Source organism: Triturus cristatus, chromosome 3_1 (genome assembly GCF_964204655.1).
Source record: "Triturus cristatus chromosome 3_1, aTriCri1.1, whole genome shotgun sequence".
NCBI classification, from domain to species: Eukaryota; Metazoa; Chordata; class Amphibia; order Caudata; family Salamandridae; genus Triturus; species Triturus cristatus.
Window position 1 is genome coordinate 1,019,061,513 of NC_140583.1, and position 22,916 is coordinate 1,019,084,428.

The 22,916-nt window shown below is 45.0% G+C and overlaps 1 pseudogene; it reads left to right on the forward strand.

Moving 5' to 3' along the window:
* Positions 1 to 18,900: 18,900 nt before the first annotated feature.
* LOC146861432 (U6 spliceosomal RNA) lies at positions 18,901 to 18,995 on the forward strand (annotated as a pseudogene).
* The last annotated feature ends 3,921 nt before the right edge of the window (positions 18,996 to 22,916 follow it).

Consider the following 22,916-nt stretch of genomic DNA (forward strand, 5'->3'; position numbering starts at 1 on the left):
CTGGGTATGTAGTTTGGGTACCAGGACCACTGGACTGGCCGAAGTGCTATCCGAGGATTCAATCACTCCCAATTCCACCATCTATTGGACCTCAGTCCTGATGCAGTCCCTGACAGGGTCAGGTTGCCTGTAAATCTTATTTTTAACATGCAGACTCTCACCTGTGTCCACTTCATGGGTACACCAAGTGATCTGACTTGGAGTCAGGAAAAACATATGTCTGAACTGATAGAGGACCTTCTTACAATCAGCCTCTTGTTGCTCAGTGAGGCTGCCTGCCAAGGCTACACCATCTACTGAGCCATCATCATGTTCTGTGAGAAGAGGTGAGGGAGTGGGTCACTCTCTTCCTCCTGTCCCTCATCAGTAGTCGTGAGCAAGCCCATGTCTGCCCTGTCAACATATGACTTGAGCCTATTCACATGAATCACTCTGTGTGGGCTCCTGGGAGTTCTAAGGTCACCAGGTAGGTGACCTTTACCTTTTGCTCAAGGATGGTATGGGGCCCACTCCACATGTCCTGGAGAGCTGCTGGGGCCACACTCCAACACCCATACCTTATGTCCTGGCTGATACACAGTCAGTACAGCAACAGGACATCCCATTTTCACCTAACCTTTTCTGGGAGGCCCATGATCATGCCCTTCAGGGTTTTGTTGAACCTTTCAACTAACCCATTACATTGTGGGTGAAAGTGTGTGGTACATTTGTAATTTACTCCACACTCCTTCCACATTGCAGTAATGTAACTATACATGAAGTTTGCACCTCTGTCAGATGAGACCTCCTTAGGGAAAGCCACTCTGGAAAAACAGAAGCTGTGGTCGTTCTAAGGGATATTGCTTCTGGTACCTAGTGGCATGGTCCACCGTCACTAGAATATATCTGTGCCCAGATGCAGTTGGAGGATCCATGGGACCAATTATGTCAATCACAACCCTCTCAAAGGGAACCCCCACAACAGGTAATGGTATTAGGGGGGCCTTCGTGGTACCACCTGCCTTACCACTGGCTTGACAGGTGGTACAGGGACGACAGAACTCCTTTGTGTCCTCTGACATGTGAGGCCTGTGAAAGTGAGGGACAAGCCTGTCCCAAGTCTTACTTTGGCCTAGGTGTCCTGCTAAAGGGATATCATGTTCCAGTCATGTTTCAGTGTCAGTAGGAAACCCCTAAACTTCCGAGGTATGACCAACCTCCTGGTGGTACCAGGCTTGGGGTCTCTACCCTCTGAGTAAAGTAGTCCTTCATCCCAGTAGATCCTGTGGGACCTACTGGCACTACCAGCAGCCTCAGCAGCAGCTTGCTGTCTGAGGGGTTCAAGAGAGGGGCATCTGAGCTGATCCTGGCTCAGATCTGCCCTGGAAGGGCCCCCTGACTCCAAGAACCCAACCTGATCAGGTTCAAGTTCCTCTGAAACAGTTCGTTCACAGGGACTGTGATCATCTTACTCAGGAGACTCTTCCTCACTCTGAGTCTGGGGGGAAGACACTGTCTTACCCCTACTGCTCCTTCTCATGGAAGGCACCTGGTCCATTTTTCCAGGATCCAGGTCCTATTCAGTTGAAGACAGTTTGGCCTGTGACCTAGTCACAGCAAACACCTCTGCAGAGATGCAACAGTGTCCTGACTTCCACTTCAGCCCAGGCTGAAGTTTCCAAATCAGTACCCAACAAGCATTCCACAGGTAGGTCTGAACTAACCACTAGGCCTGGGCGGTAAATTCTGTTCCGCTCGCGGAATTTGTGGAACTTGGGTAATTTCTCGTTCCGCAGAGAACGCGGAATTGCCCAAAATTCTGGGTTCCGCGGCTATGCGGAATTGTTTGCTTGTTCACGTTCTCAAAATGCGTGTTTGCAAGATATTTCCCGCTGAACACGCAAACAGCATTCGCGAACAGGAAAAAAGCATTGCGAACAAGCAATTCCGCGTGTTCACAGAATTTCTGCGTGCTCGCGGAGATTTTTTACCATTTCGTGGAGTTTTGCGTAGTGCGACTACACAAATTCGGCCCACCCCTACTAACCACAACCTTTTTAGGGCCAGTTACCCCTCCCCAGCTGAAATTAACAACTGCCAAGGAATGGTCTGTCCTGACATTGCTAGCATTGGTCACTTGGTACATCTCACCAAGTATGATCTGGTCAGGGGTCACAAGATTTTTTGTCACCATTGTGACTCTTGCTCTTGTGTCCCTATATGCCATGGCCTCCTTACCATTGATCAAAGGCTGTTGTCTGTATTTTCCCAGATTACTGGGGCTCACAAATAGGGAGGCAATATCTATGCCTCCATACAGACTGAGCTGGAGTTCTGACTAGGCCAGAACCCATCTCTGATCCCAAGTTTAACCCTACTATACCCTACTATACCCTCGTTCCCTGTACCACCACTTGGAGCTGAACTAGGGGGAACAGTTGCCTTAGAGGTAGTGGTGGTGGTAGGAAGATCCTTGGTCCTTGAACAATTGGCATCTCTTGTCCAATGGGTTTTCTCCTTACACAGGACGCATCAAGGTTTCTTTTTGCCTTTACCTTTGTTTTAACACTGTGACTCCCCCCAGATGCAGGTTTTCGGGGTCCTGATGAAAACTTCTGGTCTTTACCGTTTTCCCGACCCTTATGTGAAGGTTTAGCATCTTGCTTCTTCTGGTCACCACCTTTGGTCTGGTTTTTCTGCTTCACCCTGGTTCTGACCCATCTATCTGCCTTCTTTCCCAATTCTTGGGGAGACGTCAGACCAGAGTCAACCAGGTACTGATGCAACAACTGATTTTGGGAATTATTAAGGATCTGCTCCCTCATAACCAAACTGTACAATCCCTTGAAATATTTTACTTTGCCACCAAGTAACCAGCCTTTCAGAGCCTTAGTAGCACAATCTACAAAGTCTACCCAGTCCTGAGTCTGTGTCTTCTGGGTGTCTCTGAACTTAACTTAATCCTGTACTGTTCAGTGGTTAAGTCAAACCCATCAATGAGAGCACTCTTCAGGACTGAATAGTTGTCAGCATCCTCTTCTCTAACAGAGAGGAGCTTATCTCTACCTTTGTCAGCAAAGGAGAGACACAAGATAGCTGCCCACGGGGAACAACCTTTACAACGCAACTTTTACAACACACTACCATTACAACGAAACTGTTTCAACGCGAGTGCATTGACAACACAGGACATTACAACGCAAGTCTTTACATCGACTTGCACTAGATGGCGTGCTAACATTAAAAATAGTGTAGTTTACTATCCCAACAGCTTCCCTACTGTTACGTGGACTGGAGTTGGAATAGTAAATTACACTTTTTTAATGTTAGCACGCCATCTAGTGCAAGTCGATGTAAAGACTTGCGTTGTAATGTCCTGCGTTGTCAATGCACTTGCGTTGTAAAACTTTCGTTGTAACAGCATGCGTTGTAACAGCATGCGTTGTAACGTCATACATCCGCTGCCCACTACTCCTGAGTGACCCTCTGTACTTTACAGGCACTCTCTAAAGGAGTTATCCATTTGTGGATGGCATCCCCGTCTTGGTAGGGAGGGACTATCTTGCTTAGGTTCCTATGATTATCAGTATATTCCTTACTTCTAGGGATACTGTTGCTGCCACCAAGAGGCTCTAGTCCCAATCTTTTTCTAGCCTTCTGGAGTTCTAGCGATTCCTTATCTAAGGCCAATTGTTCTTGCCTGAGCCTAAGCTTGACTTTCTCAAGCTCTAAAAATTGGCACTGTCTGTCATAAGAGTTGCCCCTCTTATGAGATATGGAGGTCCCTGCAGACTGTCCTGAATGGTTAGATTCTGCATAGGGAGATCTAGATCTCCTAGGTAAATACTCTTCCAGGAGGAGAAAAGAGAGGGCCACTGGGGCCTTCTCCACCCTCTGCCTGAAGATCTGAGTTGTCCAGGTGGGAATCATCTTGATCCTCCTGGCCAGGGTTTGAGTCTAGGTTATAAAAGGTGTCATCTCCTGACCTGTCCTCATTCCCTGCCCCACCCACTCTTTTTACCTCATCTGACCCAGGGGTCTTTTCTAAGGTCATCCAAGAGTTGCACCTCATTGAGACATTGGGTGTTGGCATTTCTCCCTGTCTTCAGCTTTCTGGAAACACACATGACTTTCAATTCCTGAAATGCAAATCCATTGTACCTAGAAGGCAGAGAGCCGCCGGCTTCTCCTTTAGGAGACATAACTAAGTGTGGTGTGGCATGTGCACCTACCTAACCTAGCGGGAACAAAACTCTCTTGGGTTGGAGAAAGGGTGTGCTAAACCCCTAACTTACACAACCCTAAGTTCGGTGGAACTTACTTATTCTAACCTTAAGTATTATATGTGCCTAATACTTTAGTAGTGGTTTTCAGTTAATCAACACAAAGAGATTTATCTGGTAAAACAATGCAGGCTTGAATCCCAACCACTGCACATCAATTTGAGGAGTCGGCCTGGTACACGCTGTCCACTAATTAAAGTGGGCACCTTGCACCCGTCCAAACAACCCTTATAATGAATTAGGTCAAAGATAACCTTTAGAAAGCTATCCTAGTGATAGCTGTGGAGAGCAGCATTCAGGCTTAATCTTGAAGGAATGTAAAGCAGATTGTTTTACCAGAATATTATCTCCTATATTGATTAAAGGAAAGGAGAACCACACAGTAGTTATATAAAAATATGTATTTATTAATATAACACTCTCTAATATCTTCTATACGAGGATAGCACACAAAGCACACAATACGAGATCAATAGAACAATTGTAAGTAGTACAATACACAGTGAGCTCCAGGGGGAGACCAAACCATATACTAAAATAGTGGTGTAACAACCACGACTCGGGTCAATACAAGGTCTAGAGCACGTAGAATAGCTGGGACCCCAAGGAACCACCCAAGGTGAGTAGTTAGGGACCCCACGGAGGACAGGTGAAGTGTGCTAACACCACTGCAGACTCCGTAAAATTCAAAAGTCGCTGTTGCAATTTCACAGTCTAAAGACCCTTCTAGGAGGACTTCCAGGAAACCCTTTGGAACTTAAGAGGTTGAAGAGCCACCCCACCCGTGGATACTGTAGTACCCGAGCTACCTATCCCAGAGGAGCCAGGTGCATATGTCTGGAGTGGTGTCGGAAACTGCAGTCGTTCTCAACGGAGGGCCATTTATTCAATTATTTTGCTGACGCATGCACGCTCACTGAAAAGATGCTTCAAGCCTCGATCACAGTGATTCCAAATCCTGGTAAAGACTCAAAGCGAAATATTGATGTGAAATTATTCACCAGCATTTTAGTCCAGCGCCTTAACTCCTTGATGCTTGGGCTTGTAGATCCGGACCAAGCTGGGTTTATCCCCGGTCGACAGTGTGGGGACAATGCCAAGTGTCTTTGTCATCGGTTTGATAAGGTACGGAGCTCCCGGGAAGAGGCCTTGTTGCTGGTGGTCGATGCTGAGAAGGCCTTCGACAGGGTGCATTGGTCTTATCTGTCCACCACTTTCAAACGACTGGGCACGCGCTTTCGGAACTGGACTGTGAGCATTTACAGCTCCCCCAGTGCTTCGGGCAGGATGAATGGGGTCGGATCTCGTGGTTTTGCAATCAGCCGAGGCACCAGGCAGGGATGCCCTCTATCACCGTTGATCTTTGCCCTCTAATTGGAGCCCTTCGCACAGCGACTCCGTGACAACCCTAACTCTAAGGGCATTCCTTTTGGGGCAGACCAGCACCTGATCACTCTCTATCCCGATGACCTTATCTTCTCCATTGCCCACTCTCTGACCTCGCTCCCGGCTATCGTGGCAGACCTCCATGCATTTGGGCAGGCCTCTGGTGTCAGGGTTAATATGCAGAAGTCACAAATATTGAACTTGACTTCCACCCCATATACGAAGGGCTCTCTGTGCACTCTGTTTGATTTTGATTGGGTCACAGAGGAGTTACCATACCTCGATCTAGTTCTCAGTAGGAGCTTGGTGAAGACCGCCAAAGCCAACTATTCCAAATTACACACACTCATACGCAAGTATTTGACACAGTGGCAATGGCTCCCAATGTCATGGCTCAGCAGGCTCGCTGCTGTGAAGAGGAACATCTTACCCAGAGCTTTATATATCTTCCAGACTCTCCCATTGCTACCGCCCCCTGGTTTGCTTCCTAAACTCCAGAGAAAGATCAAGCGTTTCATCTGGCAACCAGTGACACCCAGGTTGCAGAAACATCTCTTGCAATGCCCGAAACGGGACAGCAGCCTCGAATTAGCCAACGTGACTCGCTAATATCAGGCAGCGCTGTTGTGCTACTTGGTAGAATGGAATCGCCCACTTACTGAGACACACTGGGTTTTGATGGATTAGACGGTTGCAGGGGGCTCTACTCTCCTCCGGTGACGCGACCGACCTTCCAGGTTTGGGACAAGGTGCCAACCTCTGCGGGCCTCACTACGTTCCCCTCACCTATGACCCCTTCATTTTCGAATCCAGATTTTCCCCCAGGCATGGCTAGGGGTGTGGATAGTAGCTGGGGAAGGGGGAGGCTGTAAACAGCTGGGTTGTCTTTTTGACCACAATGGCCCTATCCCATTCACACAACTTACGAAAGACTAAGACTTATCTGATCTAGACCCATTTCTTCGATCGCAAATGATGCATTGGCTGTTAGGTTCGTCCGTACGCCCCCAAGCAAGCAGACCTATGTCTCTATTCGAAAAGTGGCTATTCTTTAAGAAAGATGATAAAAAACTCATCTCTTAAATTTACTCGTTTTTATCCCGAAGTTTGCGCAAAGACAGATCTACTGGTCAGAAGCGGTGGGTGGAGAAAATTGGCCGATCACTATCGGATAAGGAGTAGGGCGTTTTTTTCCCCCAGAACTCACCACACAGCACACAACATGGGACATACTGAAACATCTTAAACTCCCTCCCGAGTAATGAAGTGGAACCCTCAGTGTGACGGGCTATGCTGGTGGGGTTGTGGCAACCCTGGCACGCTACTTCTCCTCTTATGGATTGCTCAAAGCTCACTAGATACTGGAATAGCATTTTTGACAAAATCGACAGGGCTTTTGACACTACCATTCCCAGGTTTCCCACTTCCACGCTACTGGGTCTACCCAACGCATTCATCTTACCTCTTCTCTCAATAAAAGGTAGGCAGGTGGCTTTGGCACTTAATGCTGCCCATTAAGTGCTCTTATCTTTCTGGAAATTTGATAGAATCCCAGAACATACATAGTGGCTCCACCAGTTGGGGTCCCTTCTTGGCATGGAAAGATTGTTGATGGCCACATTGGGGAATAAATCTGATAATACAAAGATTTGGAACCCTTTTATATCTATTCTCTCCTGTGAGTTTCGAGAGCTGACCTGTCCTATTTATCTGCGCATTTGGAGGTTGATTCCGGACCCCCAGGAGGAGAGTGATACTACTGATAACATGTCACTGTCATGATAACCTTGCCTTTTTTTCTAGGGGGCACTCTTTCTGGGTTTTTGGCTCGCTCGGAGGGGGCACAGGTGGGGTGGGTGGCGGGGTTTTCTTTTCTTGACCTTAGGACTTTGTTGTTGTTCTTTAGTTTAGAAAAGGGTGGTTGGACGGCTTAGCAGCTACCCCTTTTTCGAGAAATGCACTCTGAGGACGTTACTCAATGTAGAATTATTTTCTCCTTTATTGAATGTATGTGGGCTGGGGCAGGCCTCCCTAGCTCCTCTGTTGACGCGGCCGGCCCAGGTTGGGTTGTAGTCGGCTTGCTGTGTATCCTCTACTTTGCATAATGGTTTTCAGTGATTACTTACCTTGTCTTTTTTGGTAATCCCTACTGCGGGCGGCCCAATTGGGCTGTAGGCTGTATGCTGTGTATAGCTATCATTATGCATTCTGCTAATAAAAATTGACTTAATTATAAATCTAAACTCTGTGCTGAGGGGCTATAAATGATCTAAAAAAGTGATCCTATGAATAAGCGCCTAACTGCTGTACACTGACAGAGTGTCTACGGGGCTGAATGGTTTAGTGTAGTTGGTTATCTCTATGAATAGATACATTTACTCATATGAACTCCATTCCAATTCTATGGCTGAATCGGAGTAAAGACAGGTGAGTTATGTCTAGATTGTAATCCAGGGGATATTGTCATTCAATCCATGAGTGTGGGTGCACAAATGGCAAATCCAGTATTGTTCCTATTTATCTCGATTCTGCAAGTTATTAAGTCTCCCTTTGAGTTGCTCAATGACCACCTATCGCATGTCATTCAGTGTATGACCTTTCTTCAGGAAGTGGTCTGTCATCCTTGTTGTACTTCTTTTGAGCGTACATTACTCCGATGTTCGCAGATGCAAGTCTTAATTTACCTACTGGTCAGGCGCACATAGCAAAGCTTGCATGGGCATGGGATCAGATATACCAAGTTGGTTGAATTACAGTTCATGTGTTTCTTTATTGTCCAAACTTTTGCCAGTTCTAGATCAAGTGTTTTGCTAGTAGTGATAAGGCAGCATACGCTGGAGTATATGTAATGACCCACTACATCTGGCAAGCCCCAGTTGCTGCGTATCGTCTTATGATCCTCCAATTTTGGTCTAGGACAGTTAGAAACAAGGCAGTCCTTCAAGCTTTTTGCTTTCTTAAATGAAAAGAGGTGCTCCTCCCAGTTCAGCTTCCTAGTTTGGAGGATTCACCAATGTTTATTAATCACTTTCATCATTTAATCGTGTTGAAGGTAGTCACACAGGTCAGCGGTGCAGTTGTGGTAACCATCCTCGCCTGGATCTCCAATAAGGCTTCTCTGTTCTGGCTTCACACCCTTCTTCAGGTAGATTGTATTATCTTCTCTGGGTATCCCCGTTCCCAAGGTTTTTCACTAAGGTGCTTGTCTTTATAGGTCTTACTGCAGTTTCTTCTTAATCTTAAAAACTGTCCATAATGTAATTTTCTTTCAAGGCTCTTGGATGGAAACTGTTGAATTTCGACATTGTGTTCCTGTCCGTTGGCTTGTGTTATGTTCTAGTTTGTAGACAACCATCCTCTGCAAATATGGTAACATCGAAGAAAGTTATAGAAGTTGTGGTCAACGTATGGGTGAACTTCAGGTTTCTCTCGCAGGTATTTATCCATTCTAGGAAGGGGGTGAAGGATGATACATCTCCCTTCCAGATAATCAGGATGTTGTCTCTGTAACGCTCACACAATTGTATATTGCCCTTCTAGGGATTGTTGTTCTTCAGGATGCTCTTCTTCTCAAGGTCAAATACATGCAGACCTACTACACTGGGGGCAAAGGTGCTCTCCATAGAAGTCCCAACTATTTGGAGGTAGATGGTTCCTTCAAACTCAAAGAAGTTTTACATAAGCGCAAGATGGCCACAGTCAATTATGAACCTTCTAGGGGTATTGGAATTCCATTTACCTTGGCCAAGTGCCTCCTTGATGACTGCCATGGCTTCCTCTTGGGGTAAGCTTGTATATAAGCTTTCTACATTCAGGCTCATTAATAGGCTATTGGACGGATCATACTTTGTATCAATAAGTCGGTTTAGAAGATACTTTGTGTTCTTTAGGTAAGTCGAGGTACCCTGTACTATGGGTTGAGGAAGAAGTCACAGAAAAATGATAATGGTTCCGACAGGGAGTCTATACCTGAGACGATATGATATCCTGTTGTTGGTGTTCTGTTCTTGTGAATCTTGGGGAGTGTGTAAAAGTACAAGATTTTGGGGTTAGTATTGCTTTTTTTTTTTAATGATTTTATTGTCAACACAAGAGAGAAGAGAGAAAACACAATGAAAATAATCTGAATCCTCATTATCAAAACATAGACATCCCTGAGTAGTAATTACATTATAAAATTATATTATTTGCTTGTAAAAAGAAGTGGAAAAAAACGAAAGAATCGAGTACATTTCATATATCATTAATTAGAGTTTAGAACAATGCTCCCCAAATTATATTGAATTTACGTATAGATCGGATTCCCTTTGATTTTGCTTGCGCTTTTTCCATATCATATATTTGCCTAACTAATGTCCACCAATCCATTACCGTAGGAGATTTTGGTGAAATCCAGACCCGGGCTCTTGTCAATCTTGCAGCAACCAGCAAGATAGTTAATAAATATCCAGTATCAGATCCCGAGTTCCTACTTTGCATCATTTTTTCCATGATCGTTAAGGGTGCTTCAATCCCCAAATTTTGAGATAGAATTTGGGCCACCTTCTGGCAAAATATAGAAAGTTCTGGACATGTAACGAACATATGTTTTATGTCCGCCGCATAGAGACCGCACCTTGGGCATTTTGTCCGGTCACTGACCTGCCTGTTAGATGACCATTTTGCTATCTGATCTGGTGTAGAATATAATAAGCATATTGTACGAAACTGTTGCATTCGCAAATTGGAAGAGTGTACTACTTTAACTATTGTGCTAAGAGTGTCTGATATATTGTTAGCCGAAACCGGTGTACCCATAACTCCAGTCCAGTGATCAGCTATTCTTAGACAGTCATACAATCTGTGAATGCAAAGGCTTTTATTTGCTCTGCTGATCAAAGATTTTTCATTAGCAGCGTGTAAACAATTCCATATGTCGGAATCAGATATGTTTATCAAATGTAAGTACTTAATAAAATAATCACGAATCTGCAGATACTTGAACTGCGTATTATCTGATAGTTTATAAAGTATCTTGGGGAGTGTGTAAAAGTACTATATTTTGGGGTTAGTATTGCACTGGAAGTCTGCTTATTTTTTGGGAAATCCACCCCTTGCTTTTTGCACCTTTCACTATAGTTTTAATCTTGTTCTTTAGTTATTCGGAGGGGTCTTGCTGGAGGATCTTTTTATTCTGTTTTGATCCTCTAGGAGGCATTTACATTCCGTTCTGTAAGCCTCTATGTTCTGGATTAATACTTCACCTCCTTTATCTGCCTGTTTTATTATGATCATTTTGTCTATTTAAGTTCCTTCAAGGCTGAGGTCTCTTCCTCATTGATAATATGGTAGGTGTTGTTCCTATTGTTCTGTATGCGTTCTACCTCATTTGATACTGCCTACTCAAATGCAAAGATTCCCATGGGGATGGTAGAGACGTAAAGACAGAAGGTGGATTTGATCTTCAGACCCATGTCTCCTTGGGTTTCTGATTCAGTGGAGGGTTCTTTTTTCTCAAAAAAGGCTTTCAGCTTTCCAAAGAATTCCTCTAGTTTGCAGTGGAGGTGAAACTTGTCAAGGTGCGCAGTTGGCACTATTGTTCTGATTATTCTGATTATTAGTGTGCTAAAGCATTTTCACATTGCACAAATCATCTCAAGGCTAATTGCCTGGTGGAATGTTTAAACAGGTGTGAAAGGGTTGATCTATTTAGCTGTAATATCTGGGAGTTTTAGCTGGAAGTCTTTACAGGAGAGGATATTGTCTTAAAAAAAACAAAAGACAAATGCTGTGCCAGGGAGATCAACTTTCAGCTTGTTGAAGAGACAGATACCAGTGATGAAACTGGTACTTTGGTGGCAGATTATTAAATACAGATTTTGAATAAGATGAGAAGATGAGATGACAGAGACGGTCACTAAATACTAGGAAAAACTGAGGAAGTACATCAACATTTGGAGAGGTAATAATGTCTCTAGTTGACTTGTATTTCATGTGGGCCTGCGGGTGAATGTCAAGAAAGCAGTATTGGTTAATATATTGGTCTGATCTGACGAAACTGGTAGAGCAATTGAGATCAGCTTAAGAGTGGAAGATGGAGGGATTTTCAATTTGAATAGTGCTTTTGTGTGTTGTGAGCCACATAGAGAAGGAGAAAGGGCGGGGAGTGCTAACCAAGCTTTGGTATGCCAGGAGGAAGATGGCAATGCAGTCTTGATATGGATGGAGAGGGGGAAGTTTGCAAGAGTTCAGTGATCTCTACAAGTTATATTTGTAGTAATGTTTGTGGGGCAACTGCGGACTCATGGAATTTGAGAATTGGTTGTGAGAAGTTGTCCAGCTATATACTGTCCACTAATCAATGTGGGCACCTTGCACCAGTCCAAACGACCCTTATGATGTATGAGGTCAAAGATAACCTTTAGAAAACTATCCTAGTGGTAGCTGTGAAGAGCAGCCTTCAGGCTTAATCTTGAAGGAATGTAGAGCAGCTTGTTTTACCAGAATATCACCACCTATATTGATTAAAGGATATCAGAACCACACAGTAGTCATATATAAATATGTATTTATTTATATACCACTCTCTAATATCCTTTACACGAGGATAGAACACAAAGCACATAATACGAGATCAATAGAACAATTGTAAGTAGCATAACACATAGTGGGCTCCAGGGGGAGACCAAACCATATTCTAAAATAGTGGTATAACAACCATGACTCGGATCAAGACAAGGTCTAGAGCACGTAGAATCGCTGGGACCCCAAGGAACCACCCAAAGTGAGTAGTTAGGGACCCCATGGAGGACGGGTGCAGTGTGCTAACATGACCACGGACTCCGTACAATTCTATGGGGAGGTCGTGGTTGCAATTTCACAGTTTAAGGACCCTTCTAGGAGGACTTTGAGGAAACCCTTTGGAACTTAAGAGGTTGAAGAGCCACCCCACCCGTGGATACTGTAGTACCCAAGCTACCTATCCCAGAGGAGCCGGGTGCATATGTCTGGAGGGGTGTCGGAAACTGCTGTTGTTCTCAATGGAGGGCTGTGAAGAAGTACTGCTGCCTTGAAGGTGAAAATGATCTGGTGAAATCTAAGCCTGGATTCTGGAAGGAAGGAACCTGAAATCAGAGGGGATAGAGTCTTGGTCACTTCAGAGTAGCCAGGGGCTCGGGAGACAAATGCTCACCGATGCCGGGTGCTTCAGGTGCGATGAGGGGATGCTTAACTCTGCATCCACGAGGACCAGGAGATGTCAATGACAACCAGGAACCAGTTACCAGCTGTCCCATGAAGGATGTCGAGTGCTGAGGGGTCTGTGTCTGGCTGGAGCACCAACAAGCCTTGGCAAAAGCAACCATTGCAGGAAGGTCAAGCAGGTTACGTTGTGGACCAGCAAGGTACAGGGGACTCAACAAGCAATGGGGAGTCAGGGCGCATGTAGAGCAACCAGGAAACCCAACAGAATTCAGGATTACCCTCAGGGGGACCCACAGGCTGAACGACGAGGAGTCGCAAGGTGACCTCGAGCAAGAGTGCAAATTACCAGTCTACGGAGCACTCGTTGCAAGGAGACCAGAGTTTTTTGCTGCAAATACTGCTCAGGGTCAGGACTACACGGAGTCCAATGCACATGCTCGGGAATTGCCAACAAGCATATGCAACTGCAGATGGACGCACTGCACAGGGGTTCGGGTTATGCAGTCCCCACGAGGGATACTGGCCTTAAACTTGCTGAGAGGGCAGGTCAACTTCAAGGACTTTCAAAATCTACCTCCTGTGTTGCTGAAATCTTCAGACTACACAGGAGCTCGGGAGGAGCAGACCTGTGAGTTGCGTTGAGGTGCCTGCTAGTGCAGGGAAGTGACCAGTTCACTCCAAGGGATATTCTTCAGTTGTCCTTAGTGCACCACTGGGCCTGCACAGAGCCTATATGGAGCAAGGGCACAGACAATGCTTTGGACGGAGAGGGGTACGAAGTCGGGCCCAGTCGAAGTCCAGCGAAGTCTAGAGTGTCCAGATGGTCGAACGTCAGTGGTTTCTTCTTGTAGAATCTTGTCCACGTAAAATTTGAAAGTCTTACTGCCGGGGAAGCCCTTTTGAACCCACTGGAGGAGGTTGGACAGATTCCTGGGACACTCCTAGGATTACACTCATGTCCTTTGTCGCCAGAGTAGGAGTCAATGGCTCACAGAACTGGTTTGAGCTGGACTATGCACAGGGACACCAAATGTGCCCCAAGTGCAGACTTTCAGGCACTCTCAGAGTGCACCCACCCAGCCCCAATACACAAAATCCTGTCTGGGAGGTGGTCACACCTCCCTGTGACAGGATGCCTATTGTGCTGCCTTCCTCTGCCCGAGCTTGGCTCAGTGCAAGAGGGCAAAAATGTGTCTCTGGTTGGCAGTATCCATTTTGTGATGACCAGGTTGAGAAGTCTGGCACCGGATAGACCAGTGACCCCACGAAGCTCGCTTCAGAAGGGCCGAATCATTCCTCACACACCGATTACTGGTATGGAGGTATGATTCTAAGGTGTTTAATACCAAACACAATATGTTTCTATGCAGGCATTTTCGAGATAGCATTTACCCAGAGGTTATAATACACCTCTACCTATATGTCCGGCTCAGTCACAGACAACCCCGGAGAATGGTCTCCGAAGGCTGCAGAGATGCTTTGCTCATGCAGGGACACCCTCTCACAAAAACACCAGCACCCTGCCTTCAGGATTGATAAGGCCTGCTATAGGGGTGTCTTATAAGTTTAAGTGTAGTGACCTATAGATATAGTGAAACTATATCTAAAGTAAGTGGTGCAAGCGCCAGCTTACACAGGTTGCAGTAGCAGACCTGTTGTTCCATTTTGCATGACCTCTCATGGGTGGCATAATACATGCTTCAGCCCATGGGAGGCCTCTGGGGTACCTATGCTCTGGGTACATGGGTACCATATACTAGGGACTTATAAGGGTACCCCAGTATCCAATCTGGAATGTACAAAAGTACATGCACAACAATTTAAAGGAGAAAGCAGATAAACTGGGGTCCTGTTTCGCAGGATCCCAGTCAGACTAGTCAAAAACAGTGCAACATCAAGCAAAAAGTGGAGGTGACCATAAGAGGCAGATCCTACTTTCCTACATTGGTATTGCGCACATTGGGTTCTAAATGCAAAATGGCGTGCACTGTGAAAATAGGATGGCATGGAAGTTGGAGGATTTTGCACTATGATGAAGAATAAGTTTGAAGATGGTTGTTGTTTCTTCTGTTTAGTAGTTTGGCTATGTTCTTAGGATGAGTGTAGATAAAATGTTGAATGGGGTTGGTTTACACAACTGAATACTGGTGTCAATATTCAGTAGTGTACTCTAGTAGTTGACACCAACATAATCGTGATATAAGAATATTGAGGGACAAACTATTCAAAGGTAAGTGCCTATAGGGAAGCATCGATTTCCCATTGCTAACACCACATCAAAGTATCTTGAAGATATATGTGCTGCATAGATACATAAATATATGGAGTAAGATGTCGAAAATATAGACTTACTTACCTGCAAATATTTTTTTTAAATATTTTGTCCTCGATATTCTGTCCCACCAATATTGTGGCTTGATATTAATGAGGCATACTGATCAAGTGGAATGGTAGAATGTTTATGCGGAGATGTACAGGTGTGTAGAGAAGGGTTGGAGCTGGCCAGATCTGGCATGGTGGCTTTCGCATCACTCTTTCCATGTGGATCATTTCCTTCAAATAAACATTTGATTAAAGAAGATCAATTTGTTGTAATTGTAGACCCACTACCAAACTTGTCTTTGTGCGCAAAGGAACATTAGGCAATGCAAGGGCTTAAATGAGATTTTCTAAGGCACACAAAGCCACCTTGAATGGCTGTGCATGGCTTATTGAATCCAGAGTAACACAAGGTGGTTCAAATTGCTGCCTTGACTTACTCTGCATTGTTAAGGCATTCAATGGGTGGAGGGAGCATGGGCGTTCCCATGCACCCACCCATGGATTTTGATGCCGTCCCAGATTTACTAATCGTAGTAAACCTGGGATTGCATCTAAATGGTATGCCTTCCTAACAGAGGCATAACGTAGAGAAATATAATTTCTCTTTGTTATTTCCTGGGACATGCCTCTAAGGATTGTTGCAAGAGTGCCTATGTTGACGCTAGACAGCACTCAGTGCGCCAGCGCAATGAGAAAGCAGGAAAGTGTCATATCTTCATAGATAAGGCCTATTCCTGCTCTCTACATGTCCCACAACAAGTTGTCTTGCTGCGTTTGTATGACATTTTGAATATTCTGGCCCCCGAGTGAGACTATTTGAACATTTGGGCCAGACAACAAGTGAGTGCAAGTGGTCACTCTGCAGAAAAACTTGCCAGAATATATTACAAAGAAAACCGGTAGCAACAGCGCTGAACATTCAATTTTGAAGCTGAGGTCACAAGTGGGACAGGAACAGCTTGGGTGTGCTCCTTTTTATTAGTTTCTCCAATGAAGATCGATAAGACAAAGCAACATCATCAAGCTCTTCATTGAACCTGAGTGTGAGAGATAGAAATTCAGTACAAATGGCTGTAATGTACAAATTCCATGAATATGTCTTAAATGCATCCTCTGTTAGGTGGTTTCTGGCAAGAGTATGCAAAGGTCTGGGGTATATTTACTAGCTTTTCACACAACGCAGCTCAGCAAGTGAAATTGCTGCATTTCATTGCATCAAAGGGAGAGAGCAGAACATCGCCATATTTTCAAGACGTGGTGCAGTTCTGTTCTCTCCCAACACTGAAGCACTAAACACCAGTAATTTATTAATTCATGTTCGATTAATTAAAACCAGCACATTACTAAGAACTGTACAATACATTTTCTCTTGGAATTAAACACTGCCTACTACCACCAAATTGGAGTATCAAGAATTTTAAAGCAATATCAACTAGATTATTTCATTAAAAAAAAAAAGATAGGTAAAACCAACCCTCCATGATTAAGATAAAAAACAGTGTCCAGGATTTTACAAATAAAGAGGTAAAGTGCAATATGCCCTATGCATGCTCATAGAACCTCCAATTGGTATGCTGGGGTTACTGAGGTCTCAATACACCAGGGTATTTGTGTGCAGCAGATGATCATATTTTCTTGGTTGACAATCCCCATATCCCAGGGCGGCCCGACCATGGAGGATGCTGCACGTGCCCCTTGAGTTTCTCAGCTACCTTTGGTGGGCCTCCTAAGAGCTGGCTACTGGATGCTGTTCTGGGTTCTATGGCCATTGGCATTTGTTCTTGCTTCAATAAATGAAAAGCAAATAAAACTCAGACATTTTCCCAGTCTTGCTTGGTATATTTTCAGTAAAGCACATAGCCGAAGCCTCCTACAGCACTTAACCCCTTTTGAACAACATAGCGGAAGGAGCAGGCAGTGTCGTTCCTCTGACTGCTTAGGACAGCAACTCAACAGATGAAGCCAGGATTCTTTTCAATATTTACATAATCTACACAAGGTTACCTCATCTTGTCTCTGAAGCACTAGTGTCTGCCTAGCACCAATGCAGGCACTCTTACTTCATGGCACAAGGGCGCCTGCACTGTGGTCAGGTTAGTTTTCGTGCATAAGGAATACTTTCTTCCTGCATTGGGATTTTTGTGAAAATCCCCAAATCGATTTTGTGCCACGGCTACGCTAAAAAAGTGATGCAACACAGCAAAGTCTTAGAAAATCTGGTTCTGAGTGTGGAAATGGAGCTCTCCAGTCTTGACTCCGGCTATGTATATTTGGTAGTCTCTGCCTCAGAGCTTCTCTTCTCTGAGACAGCAAACATACCATGACCTTTTAAATTATAAATTCAGCTGAGCATTGGTGCTATGTTCCACCCTAGGGAGTCTTCACAACTTTAGTAAAGAAAATGGCTTTAATTAACATTTTAAAGCGCGACCAGTGTTCTAAGCATAGAAATCTATTAGCACTGAAAAAGAAAACAGATGTACGACCGTTTTCTTGCAGTCGCAAATGGGAATTCGGCCCGTTTGCGAACACAAAATTGGTCTGCCCCATGTGCAAACCCTATTTTGCGACTCGGTAAGCTATTACCGACTCGCAAAATATGGTTTGCGACTCACTATTAGGAAGGGGCATGCCAAGCGCATCACTTCATAATAGCGAGTGTAACTGCAATCTATGACTGTTTTGCGATCGCATTTGCGGTCGTCAAATTCTTGCAGTTTACCACCTACTTCAAGTAGATGGTAAGCCACTCGGAAACGGGAAGGGGTCCCCGGGGGACCCCTTTCCCTTTGTGAGTGTGTGCAAACACATTTTTTAAGAGCACACAGTGGCCCCCAGGGACCGCTGCCTACTCTTAACAAATGAAAAACGGGCTGCATAATTTTTTTTTTTTTTTAGCTTTCTTTAAAAAGCATTCACAGACATGATGGTCTGCTGACCCCAGCAGGCCACCTTCCCTGGGAGTGCTAGCCATTCCTAATGGGGGCGCAAATAGCACCTGCCGCATAAATATTAATGAGGCAGGCAATTTGTCACCCCATTAATGATCGGTAACAGTGTCTGTGACACTGTTGTACATTGCATTTTGTGACTCGCAAATTGCAAGTCACAAAGCAATGCAATTTGCGAGTCGCAAAATATAAAGGTCGTACATCTGGCCCATAGATACCAAACCCGTTAGCGCAACGTACCCATGTATCTGTAATTGTTTAAAGTACAGAAAGTACACCTTGACAGTATTCTGTGAAGGCCATTTTAGAAGCAAATATATATATAAAGGAGAAACGGTATAAAAAAGTAGTTATCCAGGTCCAAAGGAGACTAAATTATTATTCCCAACAGTTTCTATCATTCGCTTCTGAATGTGGTATAAAAGTTGCTTAGCTCATTATAGTTGTGAAACGTTCTGCAAAAACGAAACCCTGCATACTTACTTGCCCTTTCAAATGATATAGATTTCCTCTTTTTTTTTCATTGTTAAATCTGAAAGTTACTGATTCATCTTTACGTTACCAACCCTCCTTCCATAGCAACACTAAGTGCTGGGAATGCAATAAACATTGTAATGTTCCTATAGGATCTCCCAAATTAGTCACAGATCAAAAAGGAGAGTTCGTTTTTGGACAGGAATTGTTCTGAACACACCATCAGTTATTCAAAAAATCTCTCCCCGATCATCATTATGTCAAAATTGCACATTCCTATATTTCATCCTATAGCACTTTAATTAATTCCTAAAAATAAATCTGCAGTCTAGCCCTTGCATCTCCCAGGCCTGGAACAATACAGAGAAGATTAGCATGGCATCTGTGCAAGGATGACACTATGGCTGTGCTACTTCTAGTCAGGAAACCATTAGTGTATAAACTCAGTGACATTGATATCTGAAGGTATGTTTTCCTAATTCTTTTTATGTGTGTGTATTCATGTAGGTATCAGGATAAGTATGCATGTGAAGCACTGGGATGAAGTTGCTGCTTTTGCTGTTACTTGATCTGATGAACTTAAAAAAGCATTTTAAGCACCCCCAAACCAAATGGGATGCTCTCTGCTGGTAATTAGCAACTACCAGCAAATATGTCTAGAGATGTCCACCACCGTGCCATGATTTGATGAAGAATAACTTTACTTGCGAGTACTAACATTACAATATACTGCATAAATTCAAAATAGACGTGTGTTGAATGATGCTAATGCCAGCAATCTGCTCACATATCTTGCAAGTATGTATGTTTATGCTTTTATATAGGTACTTGAAATGTCCTTAACTACGTTAACACCCCTATAATGCAGAGCAGAATTACACCTACATTCAGTAAAATACAGAGGGCGGGAGGTACAGTAAAAAGAACAGTGTATATTTGTCACTTTAAAAACAGTAGATGAAGGAATCAGAGAAATAACTTCATATTTGTATTCATCTTTGTTGTTACAAGTTAATAACCAATTTACAGAGTCAATAATAGGGACTCTATAGTTAATGTTAGGCTCAGAGCTTCAATTAAAAAGCTGTTTTTTTTTTCATTTGGATACTGACTTGGCACCGATAGAGGAATCTCCCTGAAACATTCTAAGAAATTTTAAACATTTTAGGTCCAGGAGGAAAAGTAAAGGGGGAGGTGTCAAAAAAAGCAGTGTTTCACCTTTGAACTCCCTTAGCAATCATTGCTCAACACAACAAATGCACAAAACCGCTGATTACAATTGACATGGAGCTACAAGTTTAATCAGGGAATGTGCCTTTGCTTGGTTTGGTATAAATCTGTTAAGAAGTTTTTGAGTACGGAGACACAAAAATGTGACAGGACCCCCACTAGTCATAATCAAAACCTAAAAGCAAGCCCTTCAACAATACCCCACCATCTGATCCTACTTGTGTTAGCCCACAACTGCAATAATACATTTTCGGCCCCACAGAGGAACTAACGGAACCACCCAACCCCTCCCCCACCCCAGAAACCACTGCCCATCCCCACCACCTCCTTAGTGCCCGTATCCACCCCCCTTCACCCTGCCCAGCAAGCAAACACCTCCTACACCAGTCGTGACCACGTCGCTATGTCAGGGCACACCCACCCCTAACTGCATAAGGGTGATGCTTGCTCCCCACTCGGGACCCAGCTAGGCCTGCCCCGTCCAACTTCAATATCCACCAAGTAAATACCAGCCTGCCTCAAAATTATATTCGTAAATACGAGTAGGCCTGGGCAAAATTTCCGTTCCGTTCGCGGAATTTGCAATAATTTGGCATTTCCGCGTTCCGCGGAGAGCGCGGAAATGTCAAAATTTCCGCATTCCGCAGCTTTGCGATAATTTGGTTCTTGCTCGCGCTGTAAAATAATACATTCTCGCGCCCGCGCGATCGCCTTACCTGAATCCCCGCGTTCGCCGACAAGTTTTCCCGATCCGGTCGCGTTCTCCATGAGATGTTGTATTGTTTTAGCCATTTGCGCTGTCTCGCGACAGTTCGCGCCCGCAGTGACGTCATGCGTCGCGCGATCACGTCTTTCTTCTCGCGATCATGCACCGCGAGAAGAGTGAAAACAAGATGGCCGCGCCCGCAAGCAACCGCATGGGTAAGTTGGCGAGCCGCGAACATGCAGAAAATACCGCGAACGGGCGGGAAAAAAACTTCCGCATCTTCGCGATATTTCCGCGTGTTTGCGGAGATTTTAAACATTTTCGCGATAATTTGCGGAAGTCGCTTTCGCAAATTCCGCCCACCCCTAATTATACATACAAATTTTAGAACCATATAATCGCATACTTTCAAATGAAAAAGTTTGAATACATCATACTTTCGCTCTTCAGCCTGCTGCCACTTTGGGGTTGCGAGCCTGACAAGGGACTTTCTTTCTCAGGCTCCCCCACACCACTAACGCCGCTCTTCATGCCCGTAGGCGCATAAATTACCAGGAGAGCTCCCGCGCATCGGGACGCTCTTCAGCCTGTGCCACTTCAGGGTTGCGAGCCTGACAAGGGACTCTCTTTCCAGGCCCCCCCTGCACCGCGCCACTGCTATTCGTGCCCAGAGGTGAATAATTTACTGGGAGAGCTCCCGCTGCGCTAGACGCGCCCGGGCGAAGCCCAGGCCAAGGGCAGGCCCGTCCTTGCCAGGAAGAGGCAGGGCAGGGCCACCCCCCTTTCATCTGGCTACCGGACTACGCTGTTGTCTGGCACCTGCTCTTTGAGGTACTCTGCTCACTCCATTGTCATTTTCTATGTATAGGCCCCGTGCAGAGCCCAGCTGAGACGTAATTGTATTTAACCTATTTGGGACTACCTGCCAACAACGCTGCTTGATTCCTGTCAAGACACTATTTGTATTTGCTCATTCCCGCTAATATCAACCTCGTCTGCATCTCCGAGGGATGGGGAAGGGGAAAACAATGGAGGGTAATGGTGGTGGTGGTAGCAGTAGCTAGGTCGGGAAAGGGAAAAATGTTAGGAAGACCCTGAAACATGCAGGCAGCAACTGTGTCCTCGACCAAATTAACACCCTTATTAGCGAGTGCGAAGACATTCTGGTGGATGAGCCAGCTGCGCGCACCACCCCTGGCCAACTCCCTTCCTGAACCACTAGCCCCAGCCGCTCACCTACCATCCCAGTAATGTTTCAAAACACTTCCCTCAAGGGGGTCCGCAGGCACCACTAGATATAACAAGGGCCTGCCAACCCCCCATCAACCCATATAACTCTCTTGATATTATTACCCAGCAGTCTGGACCCACCATCCCCTGTGCAAACAGGTTTTTACCTCTGCTGGACCTGCCTGATGACCATAAGGATGATACACCCCAGTCTCCTCTTGTATCTACTGCAGTGACTGGATTAGCATCCAACCTAGAACCTCAGGACATGCGCCAAGTTATTAACATGCTTAGAGCGGAAATAGGGACCATGAGATCCAAGACTGAAGGCCTTAATTCTCTGGTCAAATTAATATTGCAAAAGGATTCACCTTGCCCGCAGCATGCTAACCTTGTGTCAGTACACGTTTTACAGCCTTGTCATAATCAATGTATGACAAACGGGGCAGCCACTGATGGTAGGGTACCATCGTCCATGGTTCTACCCAGCTCCCCCCTGCTATCCCGGTTCACAAGGAAGCTCCATCTTATCCCATTGCCAAGTGTTTAAATAACTCCAATAATAATCCCCACAATGACCGTCATAATTTAGCGGCCGCACAGGACCTTGTAAATAACACTAGATCCACCTCCTTATGCCAGGTCCAGTATTTCCCATGCAGCGGCCAATGCCAGCTGATCAAGCCGGGCACCTCCCACTTGTCACACGCTTAAAAATCTATATGGTAAATGTTCTTAAGCTTGACACAAAGAACCTCTATGAGAATGAAGATTCCTTGACCAACAAAGCGATCCACTGGATCCGCCATGTCAGCGGCTGCCAATCAGTAGTTCGAGACAACGTCAGCAGGGCTCAGAGGTGCATTTCTCTAGCTCATACACTTGATCATATCGAGCTTACCTTGAAAGGGGTTGATCTGGTAGAAAACCTCTTTGCCCTGGAATTTCAAACCTGCCCTTCTGAAACCTCCTCCATCCAGTTCAGGTGCTTCCCAACTACCAACCAGCGTATACAACCTGCCGCCAACCATTTACTCGTCTAACTGGTGGCACCTCATTGGAGGCCAATGACTGACTACAGAGTGAACCTTGGAGGCATCTCGAATTATACACCACTTCTCCAAATTGCATGGTTAGCCTTCCCAGCATCTTGGTCCCGCACACTACACCTTA